This window comes from Equus przewalskii, chromosome 15 (genome assembly GCF_037783145.1).
Source record: "Equus przewalskii isolate Varuska chromosome 15, EquPr2, whole genome shotgun sequence".
NCBI classification, from domain to species: domain Eukaryota; kingdom Metazoa; phylum Chordata; class Mammalia; order Perissodactyla; family Equidae; genus Equus; species Equus przewalskii.
This window is the reverse complement of record NC_091845.1, coordinates 76,320,301-76,338,418: the sequence shown is the minus strand read 5'-3', so window position 1 is coordinate 76,338,418 and position 18,118 is coordinate 76,320,301. Positions and strand designations below refer to the sequence as shown.

At 48.2% G+C, this 18,118-nt stretch overlaps 1 protein-coding gene and 1 long non-coding RNA gene across 3 annotated transcripts in view; one reads left to right on the top strand and one right to left on the bottom strand.

Annotated features, from left to right (window-relative positions):
- CLSTN2 (calsyntenin 2) overlaps positions 1 to 18,118 on the bottom strand; it is a 553,125-nt gene that overhangs the window by 214,110 nt on the left and 320,897 nt on the right. The gene's annotated exons all lie outside the window — the stretch shown is intronic.
- LOC139076055 (uncharacterized) lies at positions 1,866 to 4,458 on the top strand. The gene is made up of 3 exons (XR_011527286.1): positions 1,866 to 2,231; positions 2,917 to 3,845; positions 4,254 to 4,458. It is a non-coding gene; the product is annotated as an uncharacterized lncRNA (long non-coding RNA).

Here is an 18,118-nt window from a genome sequence, read left to right as displayed (position 1 = left end):
GGATAACAGGATCCACATGAAGAAATAAACATTTTCATAATTTGCCTACTAATTAAAATAGCAAATACAATCAAATCCAATTAATGTGGATTGGTCTGTGGGGCTTTAAATCAGAGGAGCCTTGTTGATTGCTCTGGAGTCATTAATTAGGCCTGACATGATTTCTTCTAAGCAAATCCTGTTGGCATATACCTTTCCCAATCACAGGATTCAGGATCGGCTGGGAAGTCACAGGTGTTGTCCAGAACTGGACGTCTGCAAGGGCGGTGGCCAAGGGTTTCCACCATTCTACACACGCTTCATTTCCTTAGTTCAGGGAGGGCTTCCGAGCTTCTGCCTCCGGTTGGTGCATGTAGGGGTTCTGGGATCGGGGGCAGGATCCAGGATGTGAGTGAAGGCGGTGCCCCTGGGTCTTCACCCCTTCCCCTCTCAGCTGTGTGTAATTTGGTCCTATGCATCCCATCCTTACCAGGAAGCAACTACAACTTTCAGGCCACTCGAGCAATTCCCTGACATCGGCTGGGAAGGGATCTAGCTCCCTCCTCTAAAGGACATAAACAGAAACTTAGTCCAACCAAGGGTTCCCTCAGGGACATTCTCGGTGCCTGCTTTGTGCCAGAAGGTGGCGGAGCAGAGCAGAAGCCCTGCCCTGAGGAGCACAGGTGGGCTCCCTTTAGGGAGACAGATATTTACAAAGATAGTGACTCCAGCGCCCTAGGAGTCAGGCCAGGCGCACAACCAAGAAGCCGAAGCCTTGTGTACGGAAAACAGGGAAGGAGGGACTACGGCAAATAGGGGACACAGGCGCCTTCCTGCTCACTCAGAAAGACGGTTTCCTCTCAGGAATATGTGCCCCCTTTCCTAGATGTTCTGGGTTTCCTCAAAGATTAAACACATAGAAATCCAGATTCTTAGGTAAAAACTCATTTTTATTGCTGGTGTTGCTTGTTTGTTTCATTTTGTAAGATTGGCTGATTTAAACAACCGCACTGGAACATGAAAAACTGGGCCACTGCAGGGGACCACCGAGGTAAAGAGAAGAGCGTTCAAGGCTCCCAAGGGTGGTCCTATGGGGTCTTCAGGGAGGGGCCACATGGTGGGGTCTTGGCAACAAGCAGCTCTTATCCAGATTAAGGAGGGAGAAGAGGTAGGAGGCAAAAGAAAGGACACAGGTGAAGTCATGGGTTCAAGGGACGACCTGGTACCTCCCCCATCCCAGGGCTCCTGCCTGTGAACAGTGATCCCAGGAGTGACTCCATGCCAGCAGCCAAGGGAGGCTCCATGCCAGGAAGCGTAGGGGCTCTCAGGTATCAGGAAAGAGTGCCGGGCTTTGAGTGAAATTCAGGAGATTCTGTCTTTGCCCAGCTCGTCCCTGGAAGCTTGGCTTTGAGGATGGCTATTTAATTTTTCAAATGGAAGATGGAGCCAAAAAAAAAAAGAGAAACCACCTCATGGGATGGTTGTGGGATTCCATGAGACTGTATGTGGGAAATGTCCAGGGCCTGTCACCTGCTGATGTGCGCCCTACAAGTGACAGTGTTTACTGCTGTCAAAAATCCCAGTGGTCCAGAGCACACCCTTTCCTTGAACCAGATGTTCCGCCCACGCTAGTCCCTCGGCCTTGTGGCCACCTGAGAACTGGGATTTGGCTGGGTCAAAGGGAAAAAGGGCCAGCCCAGAAAGGAGGGCCTGTTCCTGTTCTTCACACTTCAACCTGCCCTCAGTATTCCCACACTGGCAGATGTCACCTTCTCAAAGGCCCAAGAACCAAATGCAGGGAAATCGGGGGGTGCATTTGCTGTAATTTGGAGATCCATGCACTGTGCTTGGTGTCACAAAGCCATTGTGATGTCTAGACTTTTACCAATGACACACTTTCCTTTGTGAATACAGGAATGGCCTCTGAGTAGCTGGCATGGATGCACTCGAAAGCTGTGAAATCCTCCGTCAGTCTCTGAGTCGCCTCCTTCCTGCCGTCATCATGGCCCCTTTGCTACAACTTTATAAGCCATTCGAGCTTCTTCCAAAGCACTGAGCGCTCTGCCACCTCCTCTAGGTGCTCTCAGCTCCTCTGCTCTCAGCCTCTCTCAGCCGCAATTTGTCATTAATTCAAAATGACGCTGTGCTCCACTGAACTGCCATCTCTTCTGTGGAGCCTTCCGGGAGGTGCCTCCCCCTGCAGAAAGGATCCCTGCCTTCTGGCCTCCTGTGAGGACACGGGGGCTGCACTGGTGAGTGGAAGGAGCTGTGGACTTTGTAGTAAGGAAGCCCTGCGTCCACCACCACTTTGTCCTGTATCCCCGGCCAACCTCGCTGAGCCTGTTTCCTTATCTGTAAAAGGAACTAACAGTCCCTAATTTTCAGGGTTATTATAACCATTAAGCACCATGAAATGCATGGCTTCTGACATACAGAGGCTTCAATGAAGAGCCGGAAAATAATCTGTCGCACTTGGTTTTCCATCCCTTTGGCTAGAGTAGAATTTCCGGCTGGGGGTGATGGTGCCTGATCCACCCGCCTTTATACCCCGCACCTGGCACCAGGAATCGCACATTATTTGATTCATCGAACGTAATTGCCTGAACTTTTTTCCCCCAGAGCCCTTGGACAGCTTCTTTAAAATGTTTTCTTTATGTTCACAAAGAAATTAACAAATATGCGAATAACACGAAATAGAAATTGCCCAGGATTAGGGTGGAGACCTTTGGAGACAAGCTAACAACTAATCTGATTGCTGAAAATGTCAACCCTGAAAAGGTTTTGCTCTCCATTTTCAAAACGAATGCAAATTCCCATCTTTCTCCCAGGTACCCGTCGTCAGACTCTAAAACCAAGGCAAACCCAACTGTGTTCCTCTGAAAATCCCCAATATTTTCCTTAACCCCAATTAATTATAATTTCATTGTGGTTTTACAGAGTTCACTTCCCTGCTGATCACAGCTCGCCGGCTTACCCTGACTTTCAACAGAGCTAACAACATGACAGAGGAGACATCAGAAGGTGTTTGGCTTCCTGATTATTTTAAAAGAGGGCTTAGAATTTTCTTGCGTGTTCCTAACACAGAGCGATTGCTTCCAACAAGCTCACAGTTCGAATCCTGCAGAGAGTTGTAGACTGAAGGTCAGAACCACGGCTGCCAAACAGTTTGTTTATTTCCCTGGGGGAAAACTACTTGAAAAAAAAATAAAGTCAGACTCCTCACTTGCCATGATGATAGAGCAGGTCAAGGGCCCAGCACGGAGGAGAGAATCGCCAAGTGACAGCTCCCCAAACCAGCCTTGCGAGGAAAGTCACACTGCACAGGACTCGCGCATGCCAGAAGATAGGAAATCATTTATTTTTGTGTAACTGGGATCCCGTTTTGTAAAGTAATGCCCACCTAGCAATCTGAAACCAATTACTTGTTAGAAAAACTAGCACAGAGCAAACAGCTATCAGGAGGAGATCTCGGATCCGCATCCTAATGAAACTCTCGGCCTTCTCATTAAAAATAAATGTCTATGTTGCTTCCAACCATTTGGGGAAGACAGCGACAGACTGCGGGGGAGAAAGGGAAGGTGCTGTGAGTCCGGGGAACCACAGAAAGCAGAAGCAGGCTTAACTGGATTACCTCTAATTAGGTGACTCTAATGAGAAGTGAAGAACATTGACGACGCATGTGTGGAGAAGTAACTGGAATAATCTTCATAATTAGAGATGCATATGAAGATAAGGCTTTTCATTCCTGGGGTGGTTTGTCAGTACAGACTTGTGCCTCCATCTTTCCATCCCCAGAGCCCAGGATCCGGGGCTCAGTGCCCAGGTGGAAATCCAGCCCACGCTCACTGGCCGTGTGACTCTGGCAGGTGACTTAACTCTGTCTGTCTTTCCTTATCAGCTGGATGAAAATGATTAAAATAGCACCTACCTCACAGGGTTCTTGTGGGGATTACATGAATTATTACATACACAACTCTTAGGATAGTGTCTAGAACATAGTAGGCATGCATAAACTTAGCCGCAGTTATTAATTCACACACCCATCCACCATCTATTTATTCAGACAGCATTTATTAGGTATGTTCAGTCTTCGTAATTCTGAGTCAGGCAAATCTGATCAGATTAGCCCCGATTCAATGATTTCCCATTACTTTTGAAATGAGAACTCTATGGACTCCCAGCCGCATCTTGCTTACTGCTTCCCTCCTCTCTCTGCTCTGGCAGCACTGGCCTTCCTCCAGACTCTCTGACCTGCCATGCTCCCTTCTCCACAGGGCCCGGACACAGGCTATTCCCTCAGCCCCCAGGATGCCCCAGGAGAGCAGCGTCTGCGTCTGTTTCTGTTTGTTCTTGAATCCACAGCACCTAACATAGAGGTTGGTTTGTACGAGGTGCTCAATTAACATTCATGGAACTAATGCATAAATAAATGAACTAAAGATTAAAAATAATAAATAAGACCGTGCTGTGGCATGATCATAACAGGTAACATTTATTTAGTGCTTGCTCTGTGACAGGCACTGTGCTAAGCACTTTTCTTGTGTTATCTCATACTCATTCCCTCTTGAATGGAATGAAATAGAATAGAACGGGGTGGAGGGAAGTTGGAGGGCAGTGTATTGAAACAGGACAGGACAGGGCAGGGCAGGGCAGAACAGGATAGGACAGGAGATGCTAGCCTAAGTCTGTAAGGGAGATCTGTAAACAGACCACCATAATCAGTGAGTTAACACCATGATGGGGGAGAGCAGGGCGCATGGCAGCAGCCCAGAAATGGCGTAGCAACTGTGTTTGCAGACACTGAGGAAGGTTTCCAGAGGCGACCAAGCCCTGAAGTGAGGGCTGAAGGACCAGTAGGGACTGTCTACAGGAAGTGGGTGGGGCCTTTCCAGAAAGCGGACAGAAGCAATAAAAGCATGAAGGTCCGTGAGAGCCTGGGAACCGAAGCAGTGTATAAAACCAGGGAGAGATGGCTCGCCAGGAGTGGTGGGAGAGGTGCTGGGAGATGGGAGACAGCCAGACCAGCGTGGGCCTGGGTGGTCACCAAAGGCTTTAGAGCACACAATCGGATGCATGCTTCATAACTATATCTCTGGCTATAGCACTGAGTCTAGACAGGATGAAACCAGGCAGGAGATGGGGAGAAAAGTTGGGAGACTGCTCTAGCAGCTCAGGGAACAGATGTTCAGACCTCAGCTCCTGCAGCAGAAGCCGTAAGGGGAGGAAAGCCAAGTCAGAAGAGGGAGAGAGATGGAGCAGGTGGAGGAGGAGGATGGAGAGAGAGAAGACGGAAGGCTCTAACCCCAACAAGACCAGACCTTCCTGGAGGTGACGCAGGGAGGTCAGGGCAGAGAGCCCCAGAAGGATGACCAGGCTACAAGCAGCAACAGCCAGAAGTGTCAGTCCCGCCCAAACTCCGAGGCTTCTGTCCTGGAAGAAGTGGGCATGTGTGTTTGTACATGCACAGTGGGAGGAGGAGGGGGCAGAACCCAGGCCTGAGACAATGAGAGGACAGGGCCAGGTGCCAAAGCAGGATGCAGACACTCAGGCTATTGAGGCCTACAGGACGGGGAAGGAGAGAGGGGCTAAAGAAAGATGCAGTCACTGGGGGATACTTCCTGCTACGGCGTGTGGGGTGACTCTTGTGGCTGCCCGCCTCTTCTAGCTGTGACCTGAAACCCTTACCTGAATGACCTGATCACTGAGGGACCCTAGGATGTCCAACAGGTCTGCTGGAATCCCCAGGTCCTGCGCCCTCTGGCCTGCCTACGTTGCCATCAGCTATGCCCTGCTCAAGACAGGACCAGCCCTCCATGATATTGTGACATCTGTGCTAAGACTAGTCTGCAGAGCTTCCCTTCACCCCACTGCACACCCAAAGCCTCCGGGGCACCCGCCTCCTTCCCTTCTCTAGACACCCAGTGTCCAGGGTCTTTTGCACCTTGTCTTGTCTCAGAAAGCCCCAGAGCCAATTGACCAGTGGAGGCCACAGTCCTGATCAGGGCCTGCCAGGACTGCAGAACCTGGTGCTGCCTCTCACCAGCTTCACCTGGGGCCACCCTCGTGTGGGAGCAGCAGGTGGACCAGATGTCTTCCCATTACCCATATGTCCTGAGCATCTTGCCGCCTCAGGCCCTTCACAGGTGTGCTCATTGCTCCCCTGCCCCCACCACCTACTCTGCCTTCAGTTTTAGTTTTAGCCTAAATGGGCCTTCCTCGGAGAAGACTTCCCTTGGATCCCTAGTTACGTGCCCCCAGTACCCTGAACTTCCACTTTGTCTCACTTGTCAAGATTGTAATTCAAATAATTAGCTGCTTAATCATGTGCTTAGCGTCTGACTCTCCCACCTGGCTATACTTTCCATAAGGACAGGGACCAGGCCAGCCTTGTTCACCACTGTGTCCCTGGCACCTAAAACAGAGCCAAGCACATAGCATGCGCTCAACAAGTATTTGTTGAATAAACATATGAATGAACAACTGATGCAACCATGGTTCAAAGGTCACACAGCCAGGGAAATATTGAATCAGGATGCACATCACCTGTTCTGCACAGGCTTTGGATTAATCCAGTTAGGACTTGACTTTTAGTGGCGAGTTTGCCTTCGGATCCACAGTCCGGGGGCTCTCGGGAAGCAGTGGGATGGGGGAGAGTGGGAAGAGATCCAAAATGCCAACGAATGCGGATTTTCTGAGAATACTAGACGGCTTAGCGTAAAACTGGAGTGAGGAGTGTGCTTCTGAAATGTTAAACATCGTTTAATAATTTGGCACTGTACGATGAGGGGCCTCTGTCAACATCAAACACGCAGCGCACCAGTTGGCTGAGAAATGAGCAGGATGGTTTTGAAAAATTCACCAGTTCTCTTGGGGAAGGCCAACTAATCTGATTTTAACGCCTCACACAATGCTTTGGAATTTTCATTTACTTCAAAAACGTACTTGCTGGAATTAACCAGATAGACTCTCCCAAAGGAGACGCGGGATCCTCCGTGAACACCATGCTATCCATAGAAGGTAGAGCACCTTCCATGACGGACTGATGAGGACTGAGAACAATCGGGATCATTTATGGAGAGAGCCTACTACATGTGGGCGCCGTGCAGGCCCTCACCCACGTTTCCTTCCACAGTGTTGAGCAACACTCGGAATCGACGATTCTTACACCTACATTGTGGTTAAGCAACTTGCCTAGGTCCCAACATCTAACATGAGTGGAGCAGGCCTGGGTACCTGAGACCTCCTGGCCCCAAAGCCTGTGCTCATTCTCCAGTCCCATTTTGTCTAACTCCTGGGTTGATGTTGGTCCCGTGAGAGTTCTAGAATTAAAGGCTTTGTAGCCTTCCATTGCTGCCAAGAGCCAACTCTCAGGTGAATGGCCACCCCCGGGTGCACTTTTCCAAAAGGCCTGAGATGGAGTCGATAGGCTCCAAGTTCAGCAAATGCAGGTGGGGCCTATCCTGGGGGGAGGGCAGGTGCTTCATCCATCCTTCACATTCAAGAAGAGTCTCACGTTGAGACTTGCTGTTGGGTCTGCAGACCCTGTCAAAAGGCTACACCGACAGACCCACAGGAAGCCTTCATCGTACAACTGTAATTGGTAAATGTCAACATTTAAATGCATCTGGTGTTGTTCATTGGTTTGGCAATGCTCTGCTTTTTAATATACCAGAAGCCTCAAAAAGTAGAAATGACTGTGACCCCTCTGCTCCGATGAATGGTGGAAGAAAGCAGAAAATTCACAAACTAGGGTCTGGCCATTTTAGGGAAGTAGATTTAACAAGATAAAGGAAATGCTGAGGAGGGTGAAAGAGCAAGACACAACGAACCAATTATAAAAACATTCAGTCAACACACATTTAATGGGCACTCACTCCATGCCCTGCTCTGAAACAGGCCTAATCCTAGGGACATGACCAACTGTGCTGCACACTCATACCTTATGCCAATCCTGAGAGGGCCATCTGAGGAGGCTCAGCCTCACTTTTTCTGTTTGTGCAGCTTGGGGAAGCGAGGCATGGACTTGGGGTAGTCAGCAGCACTGTCTATGCTCCACCAAAGGGGTCAGGGTAAACCAGAGGCCAGGAGTCCCCGGGGTTGGGGGATATGGAGAGCAAGGAGGGCAGAGGAGGGGCAGCCTGGGGTCCTATGGACTAGTCACAATTGACTCATTAGACAGGACTGGAGAGATGTCCCCAGGTTGAAGGATTCTGAGTTACTCAGTGTTTTTCAGGTAGAAAGAAATGAAAAAATAAATACAAGCCAGAAACCTAATGGGGATGAAACAAATTGCCCCGAGTAAGCAGAAGAGCACTTTGGTGACTGAGACATAAATTCACTGGAAAAGCCAAGTTATGTGGGTGCTGAGACCAGATGCTCAGAGTAGTGACAGGACTGGGGGTCTGGAACACGCAGGGTGAACTGGGGAAATCCTGCTCTTTAGGTACAGCAAGAGTAGTGCAAAGAGGAGGCTGGGACAAAAATGTGCAAGGCAAGACTTGCTCTCATTACGTTCATTTTCTCTCATCCTCAAGTCCTGCAAATCAGGTGCTACATTTTGCTTCTGTTTGACAGAGGTGGAAACTGAGACTCAGAGTTTCAGCAACATGCCCCAAACCAATAAGCAGTGGAGCCAGAATCAGTTGGTGCTGGAGCTAAGATCAGTTGGCTGTGGAGCCAGGATCAGTGGGTGGAAGAGCAATGATCACTTGGTGTTGGAGCCAGAATCAGTTGGCAGTGGAGCCAGGATCAGTTGGTGGTAGAGCCTTCATCACTTAGTTCTGGAGTCAGGATAGGTTGGCTGCGGAGCCAGGATCAGTTGGCAGTGGAGCCAGGATTGGTTGGTGGTGGAGCCATCATCAGTTGGCTGTAGAGCCAGGATCAGTTTGATATGGAGCCATAACGAGTTGCTGGTGGAGCGATCATCAGTTGGCTGTGGAGCAAATATCAGTAGGTGGAGGAGCCACCATCAGTTGGCTGTGGATCCAAGGTCAGCTGGCTGTGGTGCCAGCATCAGTTGGTGGTGAGCCATCACCATTTGGCTGTAGAATGTGGATCAGTTGGCCATGGAGCCAGGATCAGTTGGCCATGCAGCCAAGATCAGTTGGCCGTGGAGCCAAAATCAGTTGGTGGTAGAGCCAAAATCAGTTTCTGTGGAGCCAGGATCTGTTGGTGGTGGAGCCATCATCAGTTGGCTGTGGTGCCAGCATCAGTTGGTAGAGGAGCCATCATCAGTGGCTGTGGAGCTAATATCAGTAGGTGGTGGAGCTACCATCAGTTGGCTGCAGATCCAAGATCGGTTGGCTGTGGTGCTAGCATCCATTGGCTGTGGAGCATGATCAGTTGGTCGTGATGCCATCATCAGTTGGCTGTGGAGCAAAGATCAGTTGGCTGTCAAGCCAGGATGAACAGGCTGAGGAGCCAAGATCAATGGGTGGTGGAGCCATCATCAGTTGGCTATGGAACCAGGATCAGTTGGCTGTGTGACCAGGATTAATTGACTGTGGAGCCAGGACCATTTGGTGGTAGAGCCAGGATCAGTTGGTGGTGGAGTCAGGATCATTTGGTACTGGACCCAGGATCAGTTGGCTGTGGAGCCAGGATCAGTTGGTGGTGGAGCCAGGATCAGTTGGTGGTGGAGCCAGGATCAGTTGGTAGTGGAGCCAGGATCAGTTGGTGGTGGAGCCAGGATCAGTTGGCAGTGGAGCCAGGATCATTTGGTGGTGGAGCCAGGATCAGTTGGCTGTGGAACCAGGATCAGTGGGCAGTGGAGCTAGGATCAGTTGGCTGTGTAGCCAAGATCAGTTAACTGTAAGGCCTGTGGCTCTTTTTCCTGGACATGCTGCTATCCTCTTAGGAGTGTGATGCTATGAGGATTCATATCTTCAAATGAGAGAGGTCATGGTGAGTCTTTGTAACAAAAGAAATCCATAAGAATAGGAGAGATTCTCCACGGATGTGGCTTGTTGGTTCAGGGATTATTGAGTGTCATGTGTGTGCACAGAACTGTCCTAGGCACTTTGTGTTTGACATGAACACCATGGGGGCCCTGTGGGAATAGAGGTGGTGCACAAAATGCATGTGGTGCATCTACTTGGCAAGGGCAATCTGTAGGAGACTGGACCTCCAAAGATGAATAGCACCTGGATCTGTGTGCAAAGGAGGAGAACTTTCTGTGGGGAGAAGGGCACAGCATGAGCAAGTGTCTGGGGGTGGGGATGTCTACACAGTCCGTTCATAGTCAGAGTAGAGAGACAGACACTTCAAAATACTATTTCCTTGATTGTAAAAGCAACATATGTTCACTGCAAAAATCCCTGGAAAGAGGGAGAAGTATAAAGAAAAAAACTAAAAAGTCCTCCATCACTTTTTGCTGTCTATCCTGCCAGGCTTTGTTTTGTGCACTCAAAAAAAACTAATTCACGATCAGACTGTACATACAATCCCATGGCTTGCTTTTTTTTATTTAACAAAATATTAGAAGTATTTCGTTCTGCTAAAATATTTTCAAGCCTCTGGGTTTCCATGGCTGCAGGGGGCTCCGTTTAGGGCTTCCCAGGTTCTTCTTGGGCCCGTGAGCATGTTGACGTGCTTTGCCTGATGAGGATGTGGCCCTCCAGGATGGAGAGGTGAGTTCACCAAGGCCTCCTTGGGCTCCTCCTGGGGCACTTGTAAGGGGCCCATCCTTGCTGCCTGACCATGCTCCCCGGCTCTCCTCCCGCGGTGGCTGCCCTCGCCAGGGGTGTAGTAAGGCAAGAAAAGGAGAGTCTACTTTCCCTTCGGAGGCAGGAGACTCAAAATGCCCTCACCCCACTACACTTATAAACACAGCAACTAAAGGATTTTAGAAGACATTATCTAGAGATAATGGAGTTTAAAGGAACCTGTTTGGGGTCTCTGAAGTATTAAGAGATGCAATTTCTAACTCAACTCCTTGTTGGAAATGAGCATATCAGGCTATGAATATACAAATAGAGCCCCTTCTGACCCTGTCTTCTGTGGTGACAGCCTGAATCCATTTCCTGGATCCTCGGCTCAGAGCGGAGGCTTCCCAGTGATTTGTATGGAAGGGAGGAGCATCGCACACAGTGTGTGTGTGAGAGTGTGTGTGTGTGCGCATGTGTATGTATCCGACAGCTTGCCTAATTCTGTCCTCCCGGGAGAAGAAAACCATAATGCAAACCTTCTGCTCATATGCCGGGCAGGGCACTACCACCTGATGTAGATGGTTGTTTCAGGTTTACAACGATAGGTAAGGAAAGAAACTATCATCAGCTTCTCCTCCCTGAGGAGACAGAGAGGATGAGCATTTTGCCCAAGGTGACCCACCGCCTCAGTAGCGGGGTTGGTGTTGGGACCCAGATCTTCCTGGATCCAACGCCCGCTTTCTCTGCACCCAACACCGCTGCCCTTGCCCCGGTTCCAGGAGGCTGGGTGCCTCCTCCCCATCTCCACCCCACCACAGCCTGCAGAGCCATCCGCAGTGTCCGAACTTCAAACAGGGGCTCCGGGCAGAGCCCCGCCGTCTGCAAGGACTCCGTCTGAAACAGAACCCAGCATTTTGGAAGATTATCAGGATGAGGAAAGAAGCATGAAGGGCTTTTAGGTTAGCTACAGTTATCAGGAAATCCAAAGAAATGAACTTTCATGTAGTTACAGTCTGGAGTCATTTAATCTTCCCACTGTCAATCTCTGAGGTACCCACCCAGCTCACACACATCCTCTTCCAAGTACCACGGTATCGTCCATTTAATCCATACAGTCCCCCTAATGAGGAGGGTTTCTGATCAGCAGTTCAAAGACAGAGAAAAGGAGACTCAGAGAAAGAAATCACTTGCTTAAAATTGTAGAGGAAAAGCGGCAGTCCCACTGTGGACTTCATTTTCCCAGGACTTCAGCATCTTAAAGTGCCAAAGCCGCAAGCCCTGCCCCGTGAATGGTGACCCTGTGTAAGTCCCCAGCGGTGTTCCTGGTCGTAGCTGGTGTCCTCACATGTCCAGTCAGAGCGGGTCGACACCTCCTAGGACACAGGGGCGGTGCTGCCTCTTTTGGGGCCTCTCAGTGACTGGAGCCAGGTCACAATGGCTGGGGTCAGGCCAGGACACCAAATTGTCCTCTCAGGCTCAAATTTGGTCTGACATTTTTTGCAGACATCTCTAGAAGCCACCACCACCTCCTTTGCCCCAATTAACCTTCAGCTGGACTCATTTTAAATTTTGGAAATAAACGTGTTTTGTAAACCGTAGAGAGCTCTATGCTTGGAGGATGCTATTATTATAATTAAACTTGGAAAAAATCCTGAAAGTATTATTTAGAGATTATCCATCTTTTATAGGTAAAAAACTATCCAAAAAAGCTAAATGACTTGTGAAAGATCACAAAGTTGAGCAGTGGCAGAACTGAGACGAGAGCCTGACCTTGCTTTTGGATTCAAATCAGTGAAATACTCACTGAGCACATACTGTGTCCTCAACATCTTGCTAGGCACCTGGGGGAGGAGAAGATCAGGTCCCTGAATGAGAGAGACTGCATCTTGATCTTCTCTGGTTCCCCAAGCCGAGTGGTACGCTTGGCGCAACATCAGCCCTTAAGTGGCTTAAATGGCTCAACTCAGAGATGCTTACGCTCTTGCTTCCTCTTGTGAACATGGGGAAACTAAATTGCCTATCTGAGGTCTGAATTCACCCAAGAACGCCTCAGGTGTTCCTGGCATCATTTATCCTGTATTCATCTGCATCCCCGGCAAGATTACATCCTCTTCAAGGGCTGTGTGCAGTGCAGGGCTGGACCAAGCCTGGGGACTCCACAGTGGCTGGGGAATCGCAGTCCTGCACCGTCTCCAGGTCTGACAGCCTCTCTAGGGCCGGCACAGCTTTGGCCCACACCAGAATGCCAGGGTCCTCATTTGGAACCCTGACTCCCCAGTTCCACACTGGGCCCACACCACCCTTCCCTACCAGCCACCATTCCCATTCCCAGCCCCCCGCCTGACCTACCATCTGCTCTGTACTCCTGCCTCGCTGCCCCAGCCGGATGGTGGGCCACAGTGAGGGCACTTCTTCTATACCCCAACCATCTCAACATCTAGATGATGGTTTTTCACATGGCAGGTATTCAATAAACTTGTGTTAAACACAGAAAAGACTTTAACCACATGTGTTTGGCTTGTTTTCAGCCAAGGTTTACTGGCCTTTGAGAGTAAATGCTTTGAAGATCACATTTTCAAAGAGCTCCTACGCAAACCCAGAATTAATAAGCATCTAAATTACAAATCTCACCATGTAGAACAAATTGGATTTCTTTTCATTAATAGCAAGGAAGCAGAAAACAAGCCCAATCCCAAGGGAGCCAAATGAACACAGTTATTTACCATTTTCTCTCGCATTCTTTTTTCTTCCATCTATAAACCCATCTTTATTCAATTATGTAGCTCATAAATACGGCCCCTGTATGTCAGCACAGCTAACAAGTGGTCTCCAATGTCAGGGGCCTTCTGACGGCTCACCCAGCCTTGCAAAAGAATCTGGGATTTTTTTTTTTTTTTGAAAAACAACAACAACTAGCAAAACCGAACCAAGCCTTAAATGATCACAATGTTCCAAATATTAAGATGTAGGCCTAGTGGCTTTTTAATAAAAAAATGTTAATGTTGTTCTCTATAACAGCATTGAAACCATGTTACTGATGGAAAAAAAGGCCAGTCCACAGAATATTTTTATATATGCCTTCTTACCATTCGCTTTAAAAACAAACCTGAAGCTTTTGCAGAAATCTGAGCACCGTAATAGCAAAGATTCTTCTCCAAAACAATTCCTGCAAGAGTTTGAGGAAATTCCACCCCAGTGCTGGGTTGCTCTTGTACATTTCCCATTTGTCCTGCTGGGCAACGGGTGGGGGTGGGGGGTTGTTGGCCCCCTGTCTACACAGCAGAAGCCTAAAGCCTAGCAGGTTAGCCAATTATACATCAGTGAGCTTACCTCCAAAAGAGAAATACTCAAAGTGCAGTCCAGGGACCCCTGTAAGAAGAGTCCACGAACTCAAAACTATTTTCATGATTTCATAGAGATGTTGTCTTTTTCACTTTATCTCATGAATGTACAGAGAAGTTTTACAAAAGCTGCACAAGGTATAATATTGCAACAGATCGAATGAAAAAACAGAAGTGAGAATTCTGCTGTCTTTTATTAAGCTAGACATTAAAGAGATTTGCCATGATGTAAGGCAATGACTGGATTTGCTTTGGAAGATATAGTTATTTTTTCAGAAAAGATGTTATTTATGTTAACGTGTAATGAGTTTATGATTGTTGAACTAGTAAGTGAGCATTTCTTAAATATGTCAGTTTTTGTTGGTTTTTTTTTTTTTTTTTGAGGAAGATTAGCCCTGAGCTAACATCTGCTGCCAATCCTCTTCTTTTTGCTGAGGAAGACTGGCTCTGAGCTAACATCCGTGCCCATCTTCCTCTACTTTATATGTGGGATGCCTACCACAGCATAGCATGCCAAGCGGTGCCACGTCCGCTTCCGGCATCCGAACCAGCGAATCCCGGGCTACCGAAGTGGAACGTGCAAATTTAACCACCTCGCCACCAGGCCATACCTAACTATGTCAGTTTTAATTCTAATAAGGTTAAGTATTGATAGATATAACCTACAAGTCAGGATCTGGGGAACAAATGGCTACCCAGGGGCACAGCCCCTTCCTATAACATGGCTGCTGGGACATGGCCTGTCCCCATTCAGTTGGGACATGTACTACAGTTAGTGAAAACTTGTCCTGGAGTAATTTGGCAGGGCTTCCTGCAGGAGGAAGCACTGGGCACTTGGCTGTTAGAAACCAGTAGTACCAGGCTGAGTGGAGGGGAGCAAGTGGGTGCCTCAGCCTGGAGAGTCCAGGTGATGGTGAGGCGCTGAGGCCAAGGAGAGGGGGAAACGTCGGGGCAACCCAGCCTTGGATGCTCACTCTGTGTCCACCACCTGGCATGGCACTATTCCCAGAGTCTCTTTATCTTAAAGGGGAGGCAGATATTTCTGTTCAGCGCAGGCCCAGACCTCAGATCTCCCACCCTAGCTTTTGCTCACACCTGAAGTGCCTTCCTTGCCTCTTCAAACCCCTCCCATTCGGAGCACAGCTCCAGGGCTCTGCTCTCCCCATTCTGCCTGGTTGGGTTCTGCCCTCCTGCCTCTTTACCCCAACAGCGGCTTATTTGCATTCCCTTTGGGTCATGCCTTATAGCCTGGTTTATATCCTGGCTCCTGTGTCTTCATCATCCCCACTCCCAGCCCAACTGCTGCCCCACTGGACAGTGAACTTCTCCGGCCAGTGCACTTCCCTTCGCTGTCCAGTAAAGGTTCTCCGAATGATTAACAGCAGGGCTCTCCTTGTGTGATCCTGGACAGGCTCCCTCCCTCCCTGGCCTTCATCTTCCCCATCAATGGAACCTGGCCGTTGACCGAGGCCTCCCCAGTGCGAAGCAGGTGGGCTCCCAGCCAGAGTTTCTTAATTGCTCTGTGCTTCCCGCTCCTTCTGCACAGTCTGTTCCCGCACAAACCCTCCGCACCCCGCCATGCACACTGCAAGCAGCTGCTCCCTGCTGACCTCTCTTGCAGCCCCTCAGTACTTTTTTTTTTAAAGATTGGCACCTGAGCTAGTAACTGTTGCCAATCTTCTTTTTGTTTTTCCTGCTCTTTATCCCCGAATCCCCCCAGTACATAGTTGTAAATTTTAGTTGTGGGTCCTTCTAGTTGTGGCATGTGGGATGCCCCCTCAACGTGGCCCGATGAGCAGTGCGATGTCCGTGCACAGGATCCGAACCAGCGAAACCCTGGGCCGCCGAAGCGGAGCGAGTGAACTTAACCACTTGGCCACGGGGCTGGCCCCCCTTGGTTCTTATCACGGTGTACTGCAGCTATGTGTTCTGTGCTTGTCTCTCTCTCTCTCTACACAGTGAAGGTTGATAGCCCAGTGTCAATTACAGTTATTGTTATCATTCCTAGTGTTATTAACTTCCATTTAATGGATACCATATTCCAGGCATTGTTTTAAAGACTACAGAGATTATTCCCTTAAATATTTCCAACAGTCCAATGAGCTAATATATGAATGTTACAGAAGAACTATATTGTGCCCATTTTACAGATAAGAAAACTGAGGATCAGAGATATTAAGTAATTTACTCAAAGTCATGCAGCATGGATGTGGCAGGGCCAGGAATCAGGTACAGGCCTGTTTACATCAAAGCTGGAGCTTTAAATGACTGTTCTTTACATCATCTCACCTCTTAGCATGAGGCCCAGCACACAATAGATGCTTAATATATTGTTGGTATTGAATGAAGGAATGACTATTATGTTGAGCCATCATTGTGGAACTCAAAGCCCTACACATTATCCCATGTGCTCAGAAAGAGATGACCCATGTAGAGTCACACAGCTGCTTTGAGCCTCGGTTTCATCACCAATTCACTAGTCATGATACTGTATGTTGGAGGTCAGCAAACTCTGGCCCCCAGGCCAAACCCAGCCCTATGCCTGTTTTTGTACAGCCCGCAAGCTAAGACTGGTTTCTATATTTTTAAATGTAAAATGTAAAAAGGACTCCAACCTTTCAAGAAAACGGTTGCTCAATTTTGCCCCTTGGCCTGCAAAGCCTCAAATATTTACTATCTGGCCCTTGACTGAAAAGGTTGCCATAGTATGACTTCTCAAGTTCATTGTGAAAATCAAGTAAATGTTATTGGAGGAAATCTTCTGGAAAAAAAGACGTAGGAACAAAGGCATCCTTCTGAATAATAACAATTAATATTGGTTATAATTTTGATGCCAGAGGTGGCCATTTTTCCAGGGGTCTTTGCACCTGCTTAAAGCCAGTGGGCGTGAGAGTCCACCGCCTCCAGCCCTTGGGAGGCTGTGTGATTACCATGCATGAGTGATTCTCAGGGTTGAGGCAGAGATCACTTCAAGGGCTGAGGCTGCTGACTAAATGCCAAACTGGCCCAAACCCTTGGCAAACAAACAAGTCAAACTGAATCCAAACGTTTCCTAATTAGTCAAAATATTAGTAAGAAGCTAATTACTCAAAGAAAGGCCCAGAGAGTTCCTCACAGAGGACAGGTGGAAGGTCGAAATTTCCCCGGAAGGGAATAGGCACACCCAGGAGATGCTCCTGAAGTCCAGCCCTGTCTGTCCGTCCCTCTGTCTGGCCGGCCGAGGGGGCAGAGCTGCTCCTGCTGGCTCCATCACACTTGTTCCTGTTTTTCTCCTGAACCTCGGGTTCTAAATTTGAAAATTAACTCAAGTTACACCTTTCCTCTCTACCTAACAGGGCGGTTATGAGGAACTAACGGAAAAAAAATGGATGTGACAATATAGCCTTTGCTGTGATTAGAAATAATAAAACACATCCCTCACGGGAGAGATGGTCAGAGCCAGAAACCATGAAGAAAGTATTGGCAGATTTGACCTTATTAATTCAACATTCAACTAGTATTTATTAAGCTCCTATTATATGTCAGGCACAACATAAAAATCCAAAAACTCGTATAGGGAAAACAAACAAATGTCAAATGAATTTTAAAAATGTTTGCATTGCATATGACAGACAGTTGGTATCAATCATTTATAAAGACCTCTTAAAAATTGGTAAGAAAATGATGAGCATCCCAATTAAAGTACGAAAGGGTATGAATTAGGCAATCCATAAAAAATAGAACAAATGAGTCGTAAACATCTGAAAAGATGCTCAACTTTATCGATAATCAAAGAAATGCAAATTAAATGACAATGGGATGTCATATTCCACTACAGCAATGGAGGCAAGGAGGGAAATGCCTGATGTGGGCAGAGGTGTGAGGGATGGTGAGAACTTCCCAGAGGGTAACTTACGAGTATGTATCCACATCTCAAACCTACATGCCCCATCTCCATTAACTTTCCAACAGGATGGCTTTTAGGCAACTGACCCAGTGATTCTAAAGATTCTAAAGATCATCTTCAAGAACAAATATGCGAGGAGTACGAGGGAACTTCAGAACAGAAGACCCTTCCAGATCCTAAGACTGTTAAAGGTAGGAAGCTGTGGGTTGTAGGTGCAAGAAAAGACAAATGTATCAGGGATTAGCATGGAGCATTCACAAACGAAT